The 24,331-nt window shown below is 51.3% G+C and overlaps 1 protein-coding gene across 1 annotated transcript in view; it reads left to right on the top strand.

Moving 5' to 3' along the window:
* Arrb1 (arrestin beta 1) overlaps positions 1–24,331 on the top strand; it is a 70,988-nt gene that overhangs the window by 358 nt on the left and 46,299 nt on the right. The window lies entirely within an intron of this gene.

Here is a 24,331-nt window from a genome sequence, read left to right as displayed (position 1 = left end):
GGCCGCCCTGCCCCACGCGCTCGTGGGGACGACCTGGGAGAGGGCACGGGCGGAGGTTCCAATCAGCGTCACCCTGGGTCTGGCACTCTGTGCTCTGCCCAAGTCTCTTGTGTGGTCGCTGGCAAGAACCATGTGTAAGGACCGAGGCAGCCAGGGTGGGCCACCCCATCTGGCTCACGTTTCCTGGCCGAGGCGAGCTCACACACCCTGCACTGGCAGGCAGTTTCGAGGACAGTCCGGGGCAGGCTGACACCACACACACACACACACACACACACACGCTCATGAACACAGGAGCACCCTTCTTTGGCTGGCACAAGCTGACAGCCGCTGCCACACTCTTCGCATCTGTGACAAGACGACGTCACACACCTTCTCTCTGGCGCGCGCGCACACACTCGTCTGTCAACACATTCTTACTGACAGTCCTGTTAGCATACACAGGTCCCACTAAAACACTCACCAGCTCTAACACACCCTCGTGTTGCCAACACACATGTGGGCATACACCAACACACATATCCTGTGACTTGGATGCTGCGAAGCATGCTCTGGCTGGTGCATGCAATCTGTCCTCTCTGACATGACATGATGCGGCCACATGTCTTAGTGACACACCAGTGCTAACCACACTGCGTGTCAGAAAATGCCTGCAGGGCCTGACATCCCCCTGGTGTTCTGGATACACTCACTCCTGACTCACCACAGTAGGACTGGAAACACAGGTCGCAGAGTGGAGGACCCTGTCTGGGGCTTGGAAAGGCAGTTTCTAGTTCCAGTGGCTTCCTTCCCCTCTGACCTCCAAAGCAAATAGCTGGGAGCTACCTCTAGCTGAGGGAGGTGAGGGGAACCGTTTGGTGGAGCCTCCTTTGAGAGGAGAGGTTAGGCCCTTGAAATGGAAGCTAGGGCAAAGTAGGAGGCCTAGGGGAGGGTCGGGGAAGCCCTGGGGTCAGCCTTATGATCTAAACCAGCCCTGGTCAACCTATCATTTCACCTTCCTGGCCCCTGGAAGTGTCATTGCAGCCCTCCCTGGCGGCTCCTCCTCCTGCCTTCCTGCACCTGCTGCTTTTCATTTCTTTCCTTATCACTCTTATCTTTGTATCCTCTCTGCCTTTACCTCCTTTCTTCCAACATTTATTTATTAAGCTCCTGTTGTATACTAGAAATAGTAGAGGGGATCAGAGATGACCAGAGAGGAGGCATCCCTGTGGCCACATGTTGGGACCCGCAAACAAGTTGATTTTTGCCTACTGCTGGCTGAGACTCTTAGCATCTTGTGAAAGGGGCTCCAGAGGTTATTCCCATTTCCCAGGAGTAGAAACTGAGGCACTGAAGTTACTCAGACACCTTGTGTTTGGAAACTGCTCCCCACCAGCCTTCCTACTGAAGCTCTTCTAGGAGAACCATTTTCCTTTTCTGCCTTCTCCAAAGAGGTATCAAAGGATGAGCGAGATCACTTGCCTTGGTTTTAAGGTCAGGAGGCGGCAGAGGCCAGAACCCACTGTGTCTGTGGCTCTCCTTGGAGTCACTAGGCACTGTGTGGCCCCCAGGTGTGAGGACTAGCGGGGTACCCGCTCTGTGCAGAGCCATGGGAGACTGCACAGGGTCACGATATGTTTGCATTCACCTTGAGTCTCAGTCCCAAGCAGCTGGCTGGCCAGCACTGTGACCCCAGCCTCTGCCCTTGGAGGAAGGATGTGAGACCCTCCAGTCACATCCATCGCCCCATGGAGACCCTGCTGACCTGTGAGGTCAGACTTTGGTCCAGAAGGGCATAGCAGGGAGTCAGCAGCCATCCCTTCTCCTTTGTTCTTCTGTGCTGCTGGTGACCGGGGTGACTCAGCCCTGCTGGGCCTCTCTGTAACTAGGGGAGAAGTGTCACATGCCTCTTTGATAGCGTGAATTGTCACAGGATGAGGACTTTATGGGCTGCCGGACACCTGTTGGAGAACCTGTCTGAGACCTGAGCTTTGTCCTTGACTCCTCCTGCTGTGCTTCTCGCTCAAAGGCAGACCTGGAATTCCCATCTGTAAATTGGAGCAATCTGCTCTTTAGTTTTCATGGTTCCCATGAGCCTACTGAGTTCACTGGACATAGGAGCACGTGCTGCCTAGGCCTGGAAACATAGTCTGGCTAGACAGACTCTACCTCTCCCTCCCTGGCCCCCCTGGGTCCCCACCCCCAACTCCGAGATCCTCTAGAACTCCAAATTCTGACACTCCCTTTCTAGACCTCTCTAGATACGAAAGGCAACATGGCAAAGATACTTTGACTATTGTGTTCCATGAGCCATGAGATTTTACTTTGTGAATTGGAAAGGACATTGCAAAAACACCCAACACCCAGACTCTGAGGTCTTCACATCTATCCATCTGTCTCGGATTTCACCCTACAGAGGAAGTGATAATGAACGTTAATCAAAACTGTCACTGCTCTCTGGGAACTCCCTGGGTTGAGAGAGAGAGAGACAGAGACAGAGAGACAAAGACAGAGACAGACAGACAGAGAGAGAGAGACAGAGACAGAGAGACACAGAGACAGAGAGAGAGACAGAGAGAGAGAGGAGGAGAAATTACAGGGCAGGAACAAGCTAGCACCAAGATGGAGCCCTAACAGGGGTCCCAGGCAGGAGCACAGGTTAATTCAAGTGGCTTCTTCCTACCCCGGGACTGGAGTCTCTAAAGAGGAATCCCCAGAAGATTCCCAGGCTGTTGTGATGCAGGACACTGCACTGTGAGAGCAGAAGAGGAGGCCCCACCAGAACTCTGGGTTTGATGTGGCCTGAAGCTGTCCAGGATAGTCAGAGCTGCAAAGATTCACCTGGAAGCCTAAGGAATGGAAGTCCCCTGCCAGGCCTGGAGATGTGAAAGGAGCCCTGCAGCCTGGGGGTGGACCTTAGGGGTGAGCAGGGCCTAGGAATGTCAGCGGAAAGGAGAGGGTGGGATAAGGGAAGGGCAAAAGCGAATCTTCCTCTTAGATCTGGAGGAGAGACCTCTAGGAAGAAGCCTCAGAGCTAAGGCTGTGGGGAGGATGGGACGAATCCACAGCATATGGACAAGGAAGAGGGACCTAGTAAGCTGGATAGTTGATTGGACTTTTGCTGCCTTTCTGGTGTTAGAATTATGTTCACAGGGGCTGGGGAGATGCCTCCAGAAAAGTGTGTGCTGCTTATGGACGTGGTCCTGAGTTTGGATCTCCAGAACCCACATAAAAACTGGGTATGGTGGTCTCTAACCCTGGTACTGGGGGTTGGGGGTCAGGAGGGAAAGGATGTGGAGACAGGTAGGTTGCTGGATGTCTCTCGTTAATCAGCCTACCACTCAGGTTTAGCGAGAGGCTCTGTCTCAAAACATAGTGTGGAGAGTGTCTGAGGAGGATGCTGGGTATCAACTTCTGGTCTTTACATACGTGCACATACATGTGCATGCACATCAGCACACATACAAGACGTATTGTGTAATCTCACTGTATTTATTAACATAGGAATTGCTGTTCCCACTTTAAAGCTATGGAAATTAACTAGGAGAGAGGAATCATGTCTACCACCATTCAGCCAGCTAACATCTGAGCAGAGGTCTCTCTGCCCATCGGGTCCCCTCTACTACTGTGTACTCAGAGGGAAAGGTGCTTGTCTTATCCACAGCTGGTCCTGTGAACTCTCAAAGTGACCCAAGGGATCATCTTGAGGCAACAGGAGGGATGGAGTAGAATTTCCTTTGCTGTGGATGTTGAACTTTCCCCCTCCCCCCCCCCACACACACACTCGGCCCCAGGGCGGGAGGGCGGCTGTAATGGGGACTTGCAATCACCAGCTCTCTGTGAACCTTGGCTGTCTTTCTTGAGGTGGTTAAGCCCTGGGTGACCCTTCTTGGCTAGAACATAGGGAAGTCCTGTGGCTTTGGCAGGAGTGTTCCTGGGTTGCTGCTGGGCGTGGCGGTGAGCCTGGCCCAGTGTCCCTGATTCCCAGCTGGCCTCCGGGCTGCAGACTCCTTTAATGGCTCATTCATTTCCTTTCAAGTCTGGACCTCCTGGCCGGAGACCGAAACCTCTAGTTGGCATGGGGTCAGGGGTCCTTGGTTGTGGGCTTGCCTCATCCAGGGCCTTCCCTTCACATGGGCTGTGGAGGCTGAAGACAGCAACAAGGAGATTCACAGTGGCCTCTTGACCTCCACTAGGTTATCTGTTCTACTGCTTGCTGGGGTGAAACGCTGACTGTCTAGCCGAGGCCTCCATGGATGGCAGGGGAGCCAGGAGTGGGCTGAGGAAGATGAGGGAGGTTTTGGCAGGTTCCTCTGGACCTCAGGCTAGGGACGGAGGGGCAGGTGGGGACTTGACAGGCTTCTAAGTGGACCTTGGAAGATATAGATGACCTTGGTGTCGGGAGATGACAGGGACTGCAGAGTCTCCTTGGAGAGCACGGTGTGTGGGGTGGAGAGAAGCAGCAGACAGCTGAGGACATCTGGGACTGGAGTCCCAGAAGCAGGGAAGAGCTGCAGAGTCTAGGGGCGGGTCTACAGCAAGATCACCACATGTAGCCAGGAGGTGGACAGGAGTCTGGGGGTTTGGTGGAGCGGTGAGGGTGCAGCCAAACACAGTAGGTGGAGGAGAAAGGGGTAGCCTCTGCTTTCCTGTGTGCCTTCTGGTCCTCTCCTCTGCAAAATGGCTCACAAAACACTTGAAATCAGTGAGGGCTTCCTGGAGGAATCCAGGTCTTGTAGGATGGAAGAAACACTGTGGTGAGCTGGCCAGTGCAGGCATGCTCCTGGACTGAGGCTCCTCTGACTCTGGGATCTGGTGACCCTGAGCTGGGTACTGGATCTCAAGGAGGGCCTAGGTGGCAGGAGGGTGCCCTAGACAGAAAGATGAGCCCATGCCAAGGTATCGACACTAGCTTAGGTGTGGGACTATGAAGGCAAGGCTGAGGGGGTGGCCACGCTGGCCCTAGGCACTAAAGCAGCTGAATACCACGGCACAGTCTTAGTTGTACCCAGGGTGTGTGTTTTCTTCCCCACTGGTGAGCTCTTTTTGGTTCTGGCTAAATCTGCTTCTTGTCTGTGGGTCCACCAGCCTTCAGATCTGGTTCTTGGAAGACGCCTGCCAGAGCTTTGTTGAACTGGACTGAACTCTGTCCTCCTTATGCCTCTGCTCTCAGCCCTGGGGCCCCCTAAGTGCTGACGTCAATTTCATCTCTTCCATTAAGGATTCCTCTGAACCAAAGCACTTCTCCTCACATTGGGCTGGGCGTCCAGAGGAGTGGGATCATACATCATTTAGACTGGGAGGTCCCAGGCAGAGGCAGCAATACTCCATCAGACTGGAGGCTGCCTAGCAGACAATGTCCCCACTCCATGGGGCACGGGGCTGCTAAGGGTGAGTCTTATTACTATATGTATGTGCTGGGATAGAACAGGGTCCTCCTGGCAGATTCCAGGCACTGCCCTGCCATGTGCAGAATGGATCCTGTCCCTGGGGGTGGTGGCTTGATTCCTAGCAAAGGAGTGGAGAATGGGGGTGGGACAGGGTGGCTGTTTTGAGAGGGGAACAAAGGGCTCTGTTGTCCAGCCCCTTCTCTGCCTCCCTCCTCAGAGGAGCCCTGGCTGGGTCATCTCTCAGGAGACAGCCTCCTCCTTCCTGGGACTGGCCCATCTCTAGAACTGCCTCAGAGGAACTCCTTGTTCCTGCCCAGGAGACCTGATGCCACATGAGTCCCCAGGAGGCCAGGCCCCAGGGGCTGGACCTCACAGGTCCCTGGAAGTCTGTGGGATTGAAGTCAATACTGAAACGATGGGGCCCTGTTTGGTGAGGTTCCCACAGAGCTTGAGTCCCAGGGAGAGAATACTGACTGTTGACTGAAGAGCCTCAGCAAGGTGGGGTGCTGTGGCAGGAGGCAAGACTCTCCAATTCCTGAGCTGTGAGGCAGACTGTCCCCTCCATGCTGGCCTGGGGCCTATGGATTCACAATGAGTCCCCTGATGCTCTTGTAGTTTCACCCGTTCTGTGTTGCCACCAATGGAAGTGTAGAGGTTTTTGCCAAAGGCCAAGGGAGTAGGGATGGACCATTCTAGGAACACTCCAGTCCTTGTTGATTGCTTACTCTTGGTTGTGACCTAGGGCATGAGATTCTCCAACTCTGATGCTGAGTGTCTCTATAGAAGTCAAACCAGCCTGCATGTGTGAGGCCCTTGTCTTGCATTCTGATTGCTGGTTTTTCTTCTGAGGGCCAAAAATGGGGGATTGAATAGCTCAGGCTTCAGTTACAGACTGGTGAGGCAGACACTGCCGAGGAAGTCGGTCCAGGGTGTAGAGTCTAAGTGGTCTAAGAGTCTAAGGGTTCAAAAGGATGTATGTACCTCCTACTTGTTTCTGTGGCATCAAGTCTTCCTTTAGAAGTGGCCTTCACCCTCTGGTCTCATCTCCAGCTTCCAGGGACATCAACTAGTCATTGACAAGTCTCTGAAGGTCAGTTCCCTCCTAGACATGTCCATTCCGTCCTGCCAACCGCTCCCTACTCCCCCCTCCCCCCCCCTGAAAGGGTTTCTCAGTGTAGCCCTGGCTGTCCTGGACCAGGCTGGCCTTGAACTTGGAGATCCACCTGCCTCTGCCTTCCAAGTGCTGAAATTAAAGGTGTGTACCATCACCGCCCAGCTCCTTCAAGGGTCTTCGGGGATCACCTCCTTTAGGAAGCAGCCTGAGTCTCTGTGGTACTCTGGGGCCCATTTCTAGGCCAGCCTCTCTGAAACCATCCTATCTATCAGGAGTGGATTAGTTGCTCTGGGAAGAACCAGCTTCCCGATTTCAAAGCCCAGCTCTGACACTCGAAAGCTGATTGTCTAACCAGTTGTTCTGCTGATTGTAGCTTGCTGGCTGTAAACCTGGGAGGAGGTTGTCTTGAGGGTTAGGTGAGCTGACAGTTCTAGCTTGGAGTCTTGGCACAGTGTCAGGGCTGAAGGCAAGTGTGGAATGCACTCCCTGGATCAGCTGAGCTCCCCCAGGAAATGCCCCTCCCATCAGACAGGCCTGGGTTCCTCCAGGAAGCCTTCCAAAGCTTCCTGATCTCTTTGTGTTCTTCTCGTGCATGCGCTTGCCTCCCTTCCTGCTTGCACTCTGCGATCTTCTGTCCTATGAAGCAAGAACTCTGCAAGGGCACCTGGCCCAGGTAGTCTTGCCCCTCGTATCTGTTCTGAGCAGGCCTAGTGTGGCACTGAGCTCCACAAATATTTGTGCAGTGAACGAAACTGAATGTGGATGTTCCGGTGGGAGATGTCCTCCGAGGGGAGAGTAAGGTAGCGTAGAGCCACAGGAATTAGATTGGGCTCGTGGTCTGGAAGGCAGAGGTCACAGGATGGCCAACTTTCTCTAGATTCAAAAGCCATAGTTTTTGACCTTGGAACCCTCTGGCAGGGGGTTGATGGCTGTCGGCACCGCGGCTGCTGCTGCTCCTGCTCCCTCTGGGTAAACCATCCAAGCCTCTCTCTGCTTGCCCCAATCTCTGGTACTAGGGATGAAACCCATGTGAGCTAGGCAAGTCCTCTACCTCTGAGCTATAGCCCCAGCCCTGCTTTTCTGGTTAGGCAGGGTCCTTACTTAGCTCAGGCTAGCCTATATCTCCCTATTTAGCCAAGGTTGGTCTTGAACTTTTGATCCTCCTGCCTCTACCCTCAGAGCTGGGATTAATAGGCCTGTGTCGGTGTGCTTGGTCTATGTGGTGCAGGGGATCGAACCCAGGATTCATACATACTAGGCAAACACTCAAACGCTTCATCGGCTGAGCCATATCTTCCCCCGACCCCTAAGTACGGGCTCCTTGGGTCATGCTCAGTTCAGAAGTTCCAGAGCCTTTGGACAGTGGCGTGAAAGAAGGGAGTCCCACTTGAGGGTGGACATCTGGGCCTGGCAATAGGACACCCAGTGTGGTTTGACCTGGCTTGAGGAGGGGACCATGGCTTCCCATGATCTGCCTGCATCAAGGAGCTCTTTATGCAGTTCAAGAGGCTGCCTTGGCTGGCAGAGCCTAGGACTCCCCATTGGCTGCCCAGTGGGCAAGTGCTCAGAACCCACCTCATTATAAGGGACAGAATTCTGTACACTGAAGCCAGCAGGCTGCACCCATAATCAGCTAATTAAACCACACAAGAATGGATGTTTGACCCAGCAGAGTGTGTGTGTGTTGGGGGGGGGGGGATCAGGGAGGGTGGTGAGGCTGGGAGAAAGGAAGAGGGTGCTGAGAGGGATGCTGAGAGCTGAGTCTGCAGGGCAGAGCTTGGAAAGGGAAGCAGGGAGAGGAACTAGAGAGCAAGGGAAGGGGCAGGTGCAGAGAGGGTGCCATCTGGGCAGAGCGCTTTGGTCAAATGGGAGCCTGAACCCCACTTTCTAGGTCCTCTCATCTCAAGGCAAGCTGTTCCTCTGCTCTGATCCTCAGTTCCTCAGTGTGTCTAAGAGGAGATGGGAGAGGCTTTGGCCTAGGCGGTCTCTGGAGGTCTCTCCTCATTTTACAGGTTCTGTGCTGAAGAGAGAGGAAAATACTTAAGCCATGCTGCTCTGTGCTCGAGAGCAAAGACTTAGCCTCCGGCAGCCTATGCTTAGGGAGGAGCAGACGGTGCCAGGCTCTGCTGGAACCTGTGGGTCTGAGTAGCCCTTGGCGGAGGTTAATTGGAAGGGGAGGTTTGCCAGAAGCCCCGCTAGGATGCTCTCTCTCCAGGTACCTCCTGCCCCAGGCCCAGTCCGGCCTCTGTCCTGTGATTCTAAACAGTGTCCGCAGGGAGGGACTGTCTAAAGTGTGGTTTCCCCCTCTTCAGGGACAGAGCAGTGTCTTTTCTGTCTATGTAGGAATTTCCCCAGTAATACTCAGGGCGTGCGTGCGTGCGTGCGTGTGTGTGTATGTGTGTGTGTGTGTGTGGTGTATGTATGTGTGTGATGGGAGCAGGATCTCCCTAGAGATAGAGCCCCAAGGTTTTGGGTGTGGATTTTGCAGTAAAAGACAAACTTGCTAGCTACTGCCCACTCTAGTTCACTTCCATGATCTTGGTCAAGGGGCTTGGGTTCTCTGGGCATCAGTTCCCACACTTGGGAAGCCAGAGCACCTATCATACTGGGTGGCTATGGGCCCAGAGGTAAGGGTTTGATCAAATCATTATTACAGGAGGATTGCCTTGAATTTTGGGCCAACCACTTTCTGAAATAAAGGGATCAGTGAGATAGCTCAGTCGGCGAAGGCACTTGCTGCCAGGACTGACTGCCTGAATTTGAGCTCTATTCTCAGACACACGGACACAAATAAAATGTGATATCTATGTCACTTGTTACTGAAGCCTGGGACATGGACTTTGGCTTTTTGTCTGCCTATCCCCTCCATCCATCCCCTCCCTGTTCCTCTTCTCTTGCCTCTCCTGACTTTCCCCCAGCTGGTCCAGGACACTGCTGGATGGTGGCCAGTGCCATAGAAGACCAGTCATGACAGGAAAGGGAAGCGAGGTTGCCCAGGGCCAGTGCTGTAGGCCTGGGCTGAAGCGCCTCCTCTTTGGCCTCTGTCTGCCGAAGCAGATTCTCTAAGAGGAAGTGGGGGAGAGATCGCAGAGCTGGAAGCTGGGAGCCGCTGTGGACAGAGGGCCCTTGGCATGCCAGATGTAGTCCTAACTCCTTTACCACTCTCCCCCTTTCAGAGCCCAGAGCCTGGTTTGCTGCCAGGGAAGCCGACAGGCCACTTTTTCACACACTTGAAAAACAACAGCCCTTCCTGGTTCCCAGCCTTCGGCAGGAGGGGGTCTGGGGGACCGGCAGCACAGGGCAGGAGTTTGCCTCTGTTTCCCCAACCTCTGGCAGCCTCAGAGTTGGGCTGTGACCTGCCCCCAGCAAGGGCCTCTGACTTGGAGGACGCCTAGGAAGCTGGTTATATAAGCCAATGAGACTCCCTGCTCACTTCCTCCTTCCCTCCCCTGTGAGGCCCTGCGAGCAGGAGGCAGGTGCTGCTTTGCTCAGGATGTCTAGGCCCAGCAGGTTGTGGAGACTCTGTGTTGGGGTGCGGTGGTGATCTCCTTGTCCACACCCTCTGGGGCAAGCCTTGTGGGCTGCCTCAGTGCAGGCCTCTGGGTTGGCACTGAGCTTTGCCTCCTCCCACACCCGAGGAGTCTGAAGCGGCAAAGCTTCATTAGAGGAAGGAGGCGGCAAGGCCTGAGATCATTTGCCTACAAACTGCCCCCAGAGGGGATCTGGCCTCTGCAGCCAGAGGAAACAAATCGCCAGCATTTTTTCGGTTTGTTCTGTTCCATTACACAAACATTTCTTCAGTGCTGGCTAGGTGCCAGACCTCTACTACAGGCATGTCCCTGGAGTGTAGCCTACCACAGTGGACATTTAAGGAGCAGTTCGGCTTCATGCGAAACTTAAGGTGGATCGTTTCTCTGCGGCTGGCGAGCTGCTCCTCCCGGAGCGTGCATGCATGGAACTCTGACTCTTGTTGGCTGGGGTTTTCAGGGATGGCTTATTCCCTTTTAACTGGGCCATGCCACCCTCCCCAGGAGGTGCCAACGAACAAATGTTTCCCTGAGCATCTTGCCAGACCCCTGGGCTCGATGCTGGGCACCTGAGGTAGGAAGTGGAGACAGCCTCTTCATTTGTATGTTTGGGGGAGACGGAAAATAAATGTCTGTAACGTTCTTAAGAGAGTGGTAAGGGATATCCATTTATAACCAGAGACAGCAGTCCAGGATTAACACTTGGAGACCTCTCTACAGAACAGGGACACTCAAGTACATGGTGGGAGATGCATTTGATAGGCCCCGTAGGTGTGAGCTCAGTGGTCTGTGGAACAGACCCTGTCAACTGGGCCTGGAGCACCCCTGTGTCAGGTTGAGATTCAAGGCTTTTTTTTTTTTAATTGATTTTATTGAGCTACACATTTTTCTCTGCTCCCCTCCCTTCCTCTCCCCTCCCCTTCAATCCTCTCCCACAGTCCCCATGCTCTCAGTTTACTCAGGAGATCTTGTCTTTTTCTACTTCCCGTGTAGATTAGATGCAGGATCTGTGTTGTGTAGGTTCTCTGGGATTGTGAATTGCAGGCTGGTTTTCTTTGCTTTATGTCTAAAAGTCACTTATGAGTGAGTACATATAATATTTGTCTTTCTGGGTCTGTGTTACCTCACTCAATATGATTTTTTTTATAAATGTTTTATTATTTATTATGTGTACAGTGTTTTGCCTGAATGTACACCTGCAGGTCAGAAGAGTGCATCAGATCTTATTACCATGTGGGTGCTGGGAATTGAACTCAGGACCTCTGGAAGAGCAGTCAGTGCTCTTAACCTCTGAGCCATCTCTCCAGCCCCCATATGATGTTTTCTAGATCTATTTGCCTGCAAATTTCAAGATGTCGTTATTTTTTTCTGCTGTGTAGTACTCCATTGTATAAATATGCCACATTTTCCTTATTCATTCTTTTGTTGAAGGCTGTTTAGGTTGTTTCCAGATTCTGGCTATGACAAACAATGCTACTATGAACATATTTGAACACATGTCCTTGTAGCACGATTGAGCATCCTTTGGTATTTCAATAAAGAATTTCTTGGGAATGCAGACAGCATCAGAACAAAAACAAAAACAAAGCTAGCGTGCATTGCTTCTAATCCCAGCACTCGGGAGAGAGAGGGAGGAGGATGCTTACAAGTGTGAGGTCATCCTGCTCTACACAGTAAGCTCTGGGTCAGCTAGGATGACCTAGTGAGTCTCCCCCACCCCCTTTCTAAACAAAACTAAAACAAAAAGGTCAGGAAATCAGGGTGAAGAGTAAAAGTGTCGCAGTGAATATTTCGGTGAGATTGGAAATGAGACAGACATATTGGCAGACGCTGGGCAAACAGCAGCGGAAGCCAGGACTTCCCAGGGTCTCTACCCTGGTGGTGGTGGTGGGAGGGGTTTCACAGCTTCTCTGGAGGTTTCCAGCAGAGTGCAAGGCTGGGAGCTAAGTCTTAGGAGAAACAGCTTTGGTTTGGGGCTGTGGCCAGGAAGGGGCATGGGTGCCGGTCTTTATAGGTCAGAGGACCTTCTTTAGGAACGTTGAGGCCAAGCGGTGTGGTAGAGAGGGTATAGGCTGGGGCCTTCAACTCTCCATGTCTGTGGATGAGATGCTCAGACTCTGGGGAAGTGGTACCCTTCTCCTTCACTGTAGTGTCTGTGCTAATGAGAGCGCCCAGCATCTTAACAGGGCTCACCTGGTGGGTGAGATTTTTATCATGAGTCTGTGGCCCCAGGGCTGTGGGAGAAAACTGAAGGCATTTCAAAAGACTTAGTAATGAGGATTTTGATTTTTTTTTGCCAAGTTTTTTTTTCTCCCAATATCCTAAAAAGGACAGAGCTGATGACACGTTATAATCAAGCAGTTAATATGCGCACTTCTCTTCCTCACACGCAGCAACACACTGCCTTGTCTGCAGCCATCCAGCAGCCACGACTGAAATCACCATTTTGCAGAACGAACCGTGTCTAGTAGGGAATTTGCAGAGGACTATGATGACCCTTGCCCAGGCCACAGATGGTCCTGGGTTTCTCCAGCCTCGGCTTCCGTATGAGTCAGAGAATATCTGGAAAAGAGGCGGCCTGAGTCCATACTCCCTGGAGAGAAACCCATGCCCTGCCATCCCAGCTCAGACGTCCAGTCTGAACGGTGGTGTGTGCGTGTCTTCTAATGCTGCTCCATCACACCGGCTCCGGCCTGGGCAGTTCCACCAGGGTTCTGCCTGTCCTGCGGCTCAGTATAAAACCTGGAAGCAATCCTTTTGTTCAGAGACACAACAGACCGTGACCTTCCCAGCCTAAAAGATAGCCAGCTGCTCCCTACAAGAGGGTCATTTTCAGGTGGCAGCTAGAGCCCTTCAGTTTCTGTCTCTAACTTCCTGCCTGCTGTCCTCACATTGTGGGCACTGGCTTAACGTCTATAGCCACTGACCTTTTATATAGTGTTCTGCCTGCACGTATGTCTGCATACCAGAAGAGGGCACCAGATCTCATTACAGAGGGTTGCAAGCCAGCATGTGGTTGCTGGGAATTGAACTCAGGACCTTTGGAAGAGCAGGTAGTGTTCTTAACTGCTGAGCCATCTCTCCAGCCCAACCACTGATTTCTCACACCTGTGTCTCTGTCAGATCAGGCTTTTTGCCCTGGGTAGCCTTTCTTCCCCCAACTAGTAGAACCTTCTTTATATGTTGTTTTCAAGACACAATCTTATTATATAATAACCCAAGCTGTTTTTGTACTCAAGACAATCCTCCTGCCTCAGCCTCCCGAGTGCTGGGAATGAAGGTATGTGCTCCCATACTTGTCTTCTTCCTTAGGACCTCCCATCCCCTCCATCCATCACATTTGGAGACAGGGTCACATGCATCCCAGGCTGACTTCAAATTCACTATGTATTTGAGGATGACCATGAACTTGTGATCTTCCTGTGTCCACATCCTGAATGCTGGGATGCAGGCATGTGCTATTGTATATGTATTATGTATTGTATTGTATATGTATTATGTATTGCTGGGACTCGAACCCAGGCCCTCCTGCATGGGAGGCAAGCATTCTGCCTACCAAGCTACATCCCTGGCCCTCCCTCCCTTTGATCTTAATTTAAACAGTTACTTGGGCACCTTTTCCAGGTGTGGAACTTTCTCTGGGCTCTGTGTGCTCCCTAGAGGAAGACCAAATAGTCCTCACGGTCCCTTGGCACCTGGCAGGACTCCTTGGTGGCGCTCTGTCCTGGAGTGGGCTACTGATAGAAGGGTCCTCTGCTCCAGTTAGAGGCTGTGCTTGGGGCAAGAGTTAGGCAAGGTGGATCACAGTCGCCTCAGAGGAAGTGGGGCCTAAACTGCTGACCCAAAGGAGACGCTCCCTTCCCTTCTTCTCACTTCCTTCCTGGTCCTGGTGCTGAAAGAAAGCAGACAGAACTGGTAGAAAAGGGAAATGGATACATTTTCAGCTGGGGTTTTGGGATTTCCCAGCCTGGAGATGAATAAACAAGACCCAGACCTTTCTCCTTTCTTTTCTTTTCCTACTACACTCTTTCTGCCCACCTAGGAGGGTCAGGCACTGGCTACAAAGTGGACCGAGAGGGCATCGTGTTTTTACAGCTCTGTCGTGTGCATGCTGGAACTCACCCTTCCCTTTATCTGTCTTGTTGGATCTGAGTTCAAGTCTTGACAGACACTTGAAGCTCTATAACTGGACAGGTCATGCTGGCCGCTTTTTTGAGCCTCGGTTTCTTCTGCATGCCAAATAATGGATACGGTCGTCCTCATAGGGTGGTGTCGCTCTGTGCGTGAAGAGCTCAGCAGGTGTTTGTGGCATAGAAGCTTGGCATAGAAGCACTGACCGTCACCTGGGCCAGGGTGGGGCACACAGTGCCATGTCGGTCTTCATGGCCCTGTCTCACTTTTGCACCTTAGGGAACCCCCACCCCCACCCCATCTCAGTGCTGAGCACATTGGGACCAAGCTACTGTCTTAGTTGCTTTTCTGCTGCTGTGAAGAGACTCCATGACCAAGACCACTTAAAACAGGAAGCATTTAACTGAGGTCTTGCTTACAGTTTCAGACCATCGTGGTGGGAAGCATGGTGGCAGGCAGGCATGATCCCAGAAGAGTAGCTGAGAGTTTGCATCTGATCCTCAGGCAGGAGGCAGAGAGAGAGAGAGAGAGAGAGAGAGAGAGAGAGAGAGAGAGAGAGAGAGAGAGAGAGAGAGGTGTGACTGGGCCTACCATGGGCTTTTGAAACCTCAAAGTTCACCCCCAGTGACACACCTCCTCCAATGAGGTCACACCTCCTATGGGGGCCATTCTCATTCAAACCACCAGTTTGCTACTTACATTTTCCGTAAAGGCTTGTGGATGACGTATATCAATGAATTCATCATTAACGCAGCACAAGGCGGGACATGGGCAAATAAAAACAAATACTGGTTTGTAGGGTGAGTCAGGAAGCGGCACGAGCATCTGGAAGGCCCAGGAGGTGGGCAGTGAAGGAAAAGCTGACCGTTGTAAGATGTGCTTGGTGGGAGAGGAAGGACCCAAGGCCCTCGCTGTGTGAGGCTGTTGCTCTGAAACTCACTTCTGAGGTCTGGTGCTTCCTTGGATATCTCCAGAGAAGGCAGTGGCTGTTCAGGAAGATTCCCCAGCTGCCAGTCTGTCCCAGTAGCTTAAGACCTTTCGCTCCGTGGACCACTGCCCTCTAACATGTCTGCCAACTGCTTCTTCCCTCCAGGGCTAGGGTGGGAATGGGGGAAGAGGGCTTCAGCTCCGGTCTGTTTTCAGAAATGAAAGAAAGACTTAATCTCTCAGCCATTCCACATGATCACAGCCTTTCCACCTATGTGTCTAGGTCATGGCATTTGTAGAAAGCCCCCTGGTGTGTGTGTACCCTATAAGCGTGTGTGCATGTGTGTGTGTGTGTAATGCATAACTGGTGGGCGCTAACTCTCTCCTTTTGCAAAATGGGGACAAAACAACTTGCCTTGTGTAGCTGTGGGACCGTGGCATGTGCTAGCCAGCAGGTGGGTTTCTTAGCTGCTTGGAGTTGCAGGTACAGCTGGGGGCAGAGGCTGCCAGCCTGTCTGTGGACGGATCTTCTCAGAGATGTGCAGCAGGATCGCCAAGAATTCCCGCCAAGAATTCTGCTGGTGTGGCCTTCATGAGCAGCAGGCCCTGGATTCAGACGAGCCTGGCTCCTTCAGAAGCTGTGGCAAGACGCACAGACCTGGGCCACGGAAGGCAGGGAGGGCCCTGCTTCAGATGAACTTCCTGGGAGCCTCCTCTGTCTGTTGGGCTGGGGGCAGGGCCTTTGTGAAGGCGGGTTATGCTCAGATCGCCTCTGGGCCCTTCCTCCAGTCCCGAGGCAGATTTACTTCAAGGCAAAACTGCACCCCAATTTCAGGCCTTTTGCACTCCAGACTCCTCTCTGGGCCTCGTCTTGTGCCACAGGGCTCAGGGCTGCCCTGAACTTTGACAGAGAAAGATCATTCATGTTGTTCATTTGTTAGTTTTTGTTTGTTTGTTTGTTTTCTAAAGCAGACTTCTGGGATGGGGGTGTAGCTCATGTATCTGGCCCTGGGTTTGATTCCCAGTACCCACAAACAGCGTGTAGTGGTCATGTCTCGAATCTCGGCACTTGGGGGGTTAAGGCAGGACAAACCAGGAGGGTGACATGATCTATCAACTGTGGAGCACAGCTGGACTGGAAAGGGACTATCAGAACCTGATGGGAAGGGGACTCGAGGAAGCCTGGCCTGGCTGTCTCTGTTCCAGCAGCTGGAGGAGGAGTCTGGTTGCTGTGGGGCTTGTGGACGCCTCTGGGGCAGCTCAGCTGAACTTGGCTGCTCATTAGGAAGCCAGGCGGATAGGCTGTCAGTCCCAGAGGGGGCTGCCTGTCCTTCCGCAGGGTCAGTGTCCACTTTAGGAGAAAGGGAGGAGACCTGGTTATTGAGATAGGTCTCAAGTCTCACGTCTGATTGGCTGTGGTGGTCCACACTCATCATCCAAGCACCACGGAGGTTGAGGCAGGAGATCAATTCAAGACCATCTTCCACTACATGGTGCATCCAAGGTTGGCTCTAGCTACATGAGACCTAGTCTCAAAGTATTAAAAAAAAATCAAATTTTATGCCTTCTGTTTGTCGGGTCCATGGATGTTAAACTGTTAAATAGTTACATCATTTTCCTGAACTTTTAAAAAAATTTTCATCTTCAAAGTGTCCTTCCTGTCATAGGGGCTGTGGTAAGTCTCAAAAGAGATAATATAGGGCCTGGCACAGGGTAGGTACTCAGATTGTGCCTAGCTCACCTTCACATGGCCCTCCCTAGCTTGTATCCTACATCTTACCCACCCGCCTGTCCCCGAGTCAGTGTGTGCTCCCTGGGTTTGGTTTAGTTCATCTTGTGACCTTCCACAGCCCATCTACAGGGCCTTTGAGACACTTTGAAAGGGTGGGTATGCCCCTGCCAGGGGCCTTCTGTGTGGCTTCTGCCCTGCGGACCTCCAGAGACTGTGGCTGTTGCTAGGCTCCCACAGGCCAGCGGCTCTGTTCTCTGCAGCATCCTGTAATCACATTTCTGTTAGTGACAATCTGACATCTGCAGCTCCCTGCCATGGAATGCCAGCACCCTGGGAGCCCAGGTTCCAGTGGCTGGCACCAGAGGTATGCGGCAGGAATTCCATGCTGAGGACAGGGCTTCTGTCTGCTCTTCCCTCTCAGAAATCAAGCCTGCTTCCTCGTCCAGCCGGGCCATTTTCTAGGTGGGGCAAGCCTCCGACTCCCCCCCCCCCCCCCGTTGAGAGTCAGATTGAGCAGCCAGATACATCAAGTGTTCTGCTGGGTCTTGGAGGAGGTAATGCTGGAAGTCAGGCTGTTGTTTTCAAAGGTCCTTCCCTTTGACCTGTGATCTGTGTGCCTGGGGTACAGGGACCGACCAGCTCAGACATTCCATTCCTCACAGGCCCTCGCTGCTGGCCTCACAATGGGCTGGGAGCTCTGTGCAAAGCTGTTTATGTTTCCTTGGCAGAATTTATTGCCCAGCCTGGCCTTCTGCAATTAATTATAAGCCAAACAAATAACTTGTCTCTGGGAGGCTGGGGCTTGGCATAAACATTTACGTATAGCCAGGGGGCCCAGCCCAGAGACCGGGTGCTTCCCTCTGGCCTTAGGAACAGAGGGGCGGGATAGGGTGGGACCATTTCCGCCTGAGCCTGTGCTCAGGATCTCTTTCAGTCTTCCAAATTACCCCAAAGTATGGTTCCTGCTTGTAAAGGGAGACTCAGGCAGAGTCGACCGGTTTGTCTAAGACCACACAGCTTCAAAGGAGAGTTGTCCGTCTGTCTGTCCATCCATCCATCATCAACTGCATATTTATTAAGCTCTCATCACGTGGGAAGGGGGTCTGAGGAGGCTCAGTGATAATCAGTAATAATAAGTATTATTATTATTTTTTCTATGTGGCTGAATTTGTAGTCATGTGGCTTGGTTACTGGAGCGCTTGCTTAGCATTTACGAAGTCCTGGGTTCACTTCTATCACCGCATAAACTGGGCGCTTTGGTCCCCTACCTGTCCTCTGGAGTAGAAGTAAAAGGACCAGAGTTACAAGGAGAGCTTGCTGGGGGATGGTGCACGCTTTGAATCCCAGCCCTCAGAAGGCAGAGGCAGGTGGATGGATCTCTGTGAATCTGAGGCCAGCCTGGTCTACAGAGCCAGTTCTGGACCAGTTACAGCGATACAGTGAGGCTTAATCGTTATTACTGTTATTATTGTTACTATTGCTTCTTTTTTTTTTTTTTTTGAGATTATAATATGGTTACAACATCCCCCCTTTTCCCTCTTTTTTTTTTTTGCTTTTTTTTGAGACAGGGTTTCCCTGTGGTTTTGGAGCCTGTCCTGGAACTAGCTCTTGTAGACTAGGCTGGTCTCGAACTCACAGAGATCCGCCTGCCTCTGCCTCCCAAGTGCTAGGATTAAAGGCGTGCACCACCACCACCCGGCCCCTTTCCCTCTTTTTTTTTTTTTTTTTTGGTTTTTCGAGACAGGGTTTCTCTGTGGTTTTGGAGCCTGTCCTGGAACTAGCTCTGTAGACCAGGCTGGTCTTGAACTCACAGAGATCCACCTGCCTCTGCCTCCCAAGTGCTGGGATTAAAGGCGTGCGCCACCACCGCCCAGCCCCTTTCCCTCTTTTTATACCCTCTAATATACCCCTCTGTAGATGGATTTGTCTTTGGGCCACTAGCTCACAAATAATGATATGGATTATTGTTTATTATTATTATTATTATTATTAACTAAAGCTCAGCCTTAGTTTAGGCCCTTATAACTTAAATTAACCTGCTTTTATTAATCGATGTTTTACCATGTGACCTTTTACCTCTCTTTTATTTTGTATGTCCAACTCCTTCCGTGTCTCATTGGTGTCTCCCTTGCACCTTGATTGTCTCCTCCTACTTCCTCTCTCTGCCTGGAAGTCCCGCCCATACCTCCTGCCTAGCCATTGGCCATTCAACTTTTTGTTACACCAATCAGAGCAATATATTTTCACACAGTGTACAAACATCCCACAACACCCTCCTTGCTCTCTTTCAAATTCATGGTTTCTTTTTCATTAATTGTTGTTACGTTCTTATATGTATGTACATAGATTTCCTAAATACAACCTGCCCAGTCTGTTACTTGTGTGTCTGTCTTTAGGGCTGACCATTTGCTATTGGATAGCAATCAGCATGCCCTCCCCCAGGGAAGACTATCCCCTCTCCAGGGTCCCTCAGTTGCCTGCAGTTCTTTGAGTAGGGCTGAGGCTCACTTTAGCATGCCTGTGTTCAGTTCATGTCTAGGCAGTGAGGCCTTATCTAAAAAGAAGTTCTAGGGCTCAATCTTGGTTACATACGTAGGGACTTTAAAGACCCTATCCTCAAACAGAAGGTGAACGAGATGACCTGTGAGGGTGTTTAGTGGTCACCTTCCACCTGGCTGGGAGCAGCCTCAGCAGGAATAACTCCTCAAGGGCAGCCTCACTGCTCCACTCCCCAGGTCTGGAACTCTACCTAGGTTGAATATCCTATATGCTAGGGAAGTGTTTTCGATTTGAATGGTGATTTTGTAGGTGTGTGTGTGTCTGTGTGTGTGTGTGCGTGTGTGTGTGTGTGTGTGTGTGTGTGTGTGATGAGGACTGGCATGTCCTTACCACGGAGCTGCATCCCTGGCTCCGGTTTTGTTCTGAAGTTTCTTTGTCTTCATTGTGACCCTTTGCATGAGGTCAAATATACAGTGTTCCCCTTGTGGTCTGTTGATGTTCAGAAAGTTTCAGATCTGGAAGTATTTAGGACTTTTAATTCCAGATCACCAACCTCCTTTTGCTGCTGGGCTAGAAGGCTCAGAGAAGGTGTGATTTGGCATGGTTCAAGGTTTGGTGGCAGGAAGAGGTATTGGGGATTCGAGGCCAAGGGTGTTTAAAATTGAGAAGTGGAGGTACTTACGGCCGCCAAGAACTCCTCATTAGCAACTGCCCTATGCCCTTGCCCTGCCCTGCTCGGTCTGTGTTTTCCAGCTTCCTGTTCAGCCAAACCCAGCTCACTGGTCTTGCTCACGGATCTCTAGAGCCATCTGCTGGGGGCCACCTTCCTCTTCGCAGAGGAAAACAACATGGATAATGAAAGGCTCCTGGCACGGCTGTGGATTCCTACCTCACAAATGGAGTGCTTGGTATCGAGTCTTGGGTCCTGGAAACCCTTGACTGAGCAGGAGAACATCCCCAAGGGTAGGGGCTGCAGTCCTTGGGCCTCCGTGACTTTGGGCTATGGTGGAATCTGGGCTCAGCTTGAACTGTGCACACCACGTCAGCCCCCTTCTCGGAGGCAGGGGAGTAGACACAGATGGTCAGAGAGGAAGAGACGTGTGGAGTAAGAGAAGGCTTCAGGGGACACCACATTGGGAAGGTGTCTAACTTCAGATTCAAGTTATAACCTGTACCCCAGATGGCCACCAGTTTTACATTCTGGTGATGGGAACAAAAGAATCCTTACTTGAGGGGTCAGAGTGGGGGATTGGGGTTACGGGTCTAACTAGGGCACCAAAGTTATGGTCACTGATGTATAGAGGGGCGAATTGTGGTATATCCATGCCGCAGAACGTCATTCAACAGTAAGGCAGCCGAATCCTGACTCAGGCTGTAATTGGATGAATCATTGTGAAGACATCCTGCCGAGATGGGTACCGAAGGGCACATATTGTGTTAGAGAATTTATGTGACATAGCTAGAACAGCTGAATCCATGAGATGGAAAGCAGGCCCTGGCTGGCTGCCAGCAGATAACAGGGAAAGGGTGGGGAAAGATTTAATGGATAAAGAGACTGGTGGACATGAACTGGAAGCAGACGGGTCGCAGCTTTGCAGAGCTGTGTGAAGATGCTAACAGCCACTGACTTCTTCACTCTCTACAAAGGCTTAATTTTAAAGTTATTTTAACTGTTAATCAGCTAATTGTATATGTTTATGTAGGTGTGCACGTGCATGTAGAAGCAGGGTTAATGTCAATTTTCCTCAGTTGCCTCAGGTCCACTGGTTTGTCTAGATGGGCAAGTGAGCCCCCAGGGACCCCTCTGTCTTTGCCTCCTGGTGCTGGTTTTATAGGTACTCACTGCTACCTCACATGGGCTTCTTTGGATTAGGTTCTGGGTGATCAAATTCAGGTTGTGCTTCACCAACTGACCCATCTTCCCGATCTCCAACTGTTTTATTGGTCCCCTACAACCTTTGTTCTTCTTTTGTTGTTGTTGTTGATGTTGTTGTTGTTGTTTTGAGACAGGGTTTCTCTGCAGCTTTGGAGCCTGTCCTGGAACTAGCTCTTTTTTTTTTTTTAAATATTTATTTATTTATTTATTTATTTATTTGTTATGTATACAATATTCTGAAGAGGGCACCAGACCCCATTACAGATGGTTGTGAGCCACCATGTGGTTGCTGGGAATTGAACTCAGGACCTTTGGAAGAGTAGGCAATGCTCTTAACCTCTGAGCTATCTCTCCAGCCCTGGAACTAGCTCTTTTAGACCAGGTTGGCCTTGAACTGACAGAGATCCGCCTGCCTCTGCCTCCCGAGTGCTGGAGATTAAAGGCGCACCACCACTGCCTGGCTCTTATGGATGGGGTCTTACTGTGTAACTCAGGCTGACCTCAGACTCACAACCCTCCTGCTTCTGGGTGCTAGGATGTTAGGCGTGTGTCAGTGGGTCTGGTTCGGAATCTTTATTTTAAATGTGAATTTCATCTCAGTAAGTTTGTGTTTAAGTTGTTAACAGTTGTAAGAAAGGCGACTTCTGTTGGGAGGAGGTGCAACTAAGATGAAACCTGGGATTTGGGTTGAAGCTGTTGAGGAAAGGAAAGTCCAGGTCTAAGAGGCCATGGCAGGCTTTTGGTGCAGAGGGGGCAGTTTGACAGTGGTTAAGACTAAAGCTCTGGTATTGGCCTGATTTCTATTGCTGTAGTAGAACACCTGAGGTCTATTAGCTCACAGTTCTGGGGAGTCCAAGAGAAGGCACTGGCGTGGGTGAGGCTCTGGCAAAGACCTTGTGATGGATGACATCATAGCAGGTGTGTGTGTGCGAGATCTGTGCTGAGGTTGGGAGTCAGACAGCTACTCAGGCTCTGGCTTTCTTGTCCTAACAACACACTCCGTTTTTGATGTGTCTGTGTGTGTATATGTATTCATTCATGTGGATACACGTTTGTGTGGCTGCCCATGCTCATATGTGTGGAGGTCAGAGGTCAATCTCTGGTGTTACTCAGCAATCATCTTCCTCAGGAGTTATCTATGTAAGGTTTTTTTTTTTTTTTTTTTTTTTTTGATGTGTAGCCCAGGCTGGCCTCAAACTCGTGATCCTCCTGCGTCTGCCTCCTTCAGCAAATCCTGCCGGTGTGAGCCACCACAACCAGCTGAGATAGGGTTTCTTACCGGCCTGGAGCTCACCTGGTAGCCTAGCCTGGTTACCAATAAACTCTTGGGAACCATCTGTCTATACCTATCAGTGCTGGGACTATAAGGACCGCCACGCAGTCCTTTTTATGTGGGTCTATATGCTTTCCCAGGTGACTGAGTTACCTCCACAGCCCACAACTCACCCAAGAACCAGCCTATGGTGACGACCTTACTCCCTTCCGAGGTCAGTTCCCCTAACAACCCAGCTGTCTTCTGCTAGCTTCCTTCTTCCTCTTCCTTTAGCTGGAGCCCAGGTCTCGAGGATGCAAGGCAGGCATTCCACCGTTGAGCTAAGCTCCCAGTCAACGTCACCTCTTAAAGTTCCGTCACCCCTCACTACCACCACCCTGGGAACAGGCTTCCAATACCCGAACCCTAGCTGGGAGACATGCAAGTCATTGTCCAAAGCGTAGCAATCCTCAGGGGCTGGAGAGATGGATCAGTGGTCAAGAGTGCTTGCTGTTCCGCCATGAGAACTGGAGTTGGGTGGCTCACAGAGGCCTACAACTCTAGCTCCCAGGGATCTGATGTCTCCATGGACACCTGCTCACACATGTGCATGTACACGCACACAGATGCATACATGCAGACACATAGATACAATTTTTTTTTTCAAGTTGGGGTTTCTCTGTGTAGTCTTAGGCTATCCTGGAACTCTCTCCATAGACCAGATTGGCCTTGGATTCACAGAGCTCTGCCTGCATCTGCCTCCCGAACACTGTGATCAAAGGTGTGCGCTACCGCTGCCCAGCCATAAATAAGATTTTTTAAAATCTTAAAAACAAAACCGTAAGAGCTTTAGCGCAAAGCCGTGTCATCTTGGCCAGGTTTCTTATCATTTGTTTGTTTCGGTTTCCTGGCCTAGAATGCGAGAATAATAAAGTTTTTATCATGGAAATTTCAATCTTCTATTATGGGAATCTTAAAGCTTTCCCGAGGATTACATGAGTTGATATTTGGAAGAACTCCACACTGGCAGCTGTTATTATCACTCATTCATGTTTTCATTTATTTGTTCATTTGCTGGGCACCCACAGGAGCCAGGGCTGGGGCAGGGCTCTGGAGACACAGCTGTGTACATGACTCAGAGTCCGCCCTCAGGACCGCCTCACATCCTGGTCGGAGAGTCAGCGGCTGCACCTGCAACTTTGGCTATTGATGAAAAGCCTTCATCATCTCCAGAACTGGCTGAGCAGGCGCCTCCCCTGGGACCCAGCAGCCCTTCTTAATGGTTTTGAAATGTACCAGACTCAGGAGCTGGTGACAAAGACTCCAGGAGGCCATGAAGGCAGCAAAGCCCTGGGTTTTGGTGTCCCTGCCTGGTACGGACAATAGTTCAGAACGGTTCCCAGCGTCTTTTCTAACTTCCAGTCTTGGAGACTGCACAGAACCGAGTGGGACTTGGGCTTTTGCTGTTGTTGTGAGAACTGTCAGGAACTGACTACAGAGCGCAGAGACTTAGCAGGGCTGTGGGTCCCCTCTCCTGAGCTCTCATGCCTACTGCGACTCAGTTAGTAAGAAGTGAACGGCTTTGTGGGGACTGCCGTCTTGGCAGCCAGGAGAGGAACTGGGGTAGAAGGTTGTAGCTTTGCCTGGTCAGCAGCCTTGAAGAACGAGGCCCCTGTCTTCTTTGGATGAGGTCACCCCTGTTTCTCTTCCCCCTGTCTGTCCACAGATGGTTCAGGCTCAGTAGGACCTCAGCTCTCTTCAGAACAACCTTATTCTCCTGCTGTTTCTCCATGCTCTGTCGACTCCTCTAGGGTTCTGTTTGTACGTCCCTCGGTCACAGTGGTCAACCCGGCACTGTCACACACCCCCAGTGGTGGAAACTGATACCCAGGGTCATTTGCTTG

This window comes from Chionomys nivalis, chromosome 23 (assembly GCF_950005125.1).
Source record: "Chionomys nivalis chromosome 23, mChiNiv1.1, whole genome shotgun sequence".
Classification (NCBI taxonomy): Eukaryota; Metazoa; Chordata; class Mammalia; order Rodentia; family Cricetidae; genus Chionomys; species Chionomys nivalis.
Note: the sequence above shows the minus strand (reverse complement) of the source record. Positions and strands in the feature narration are given on the sequence as shown.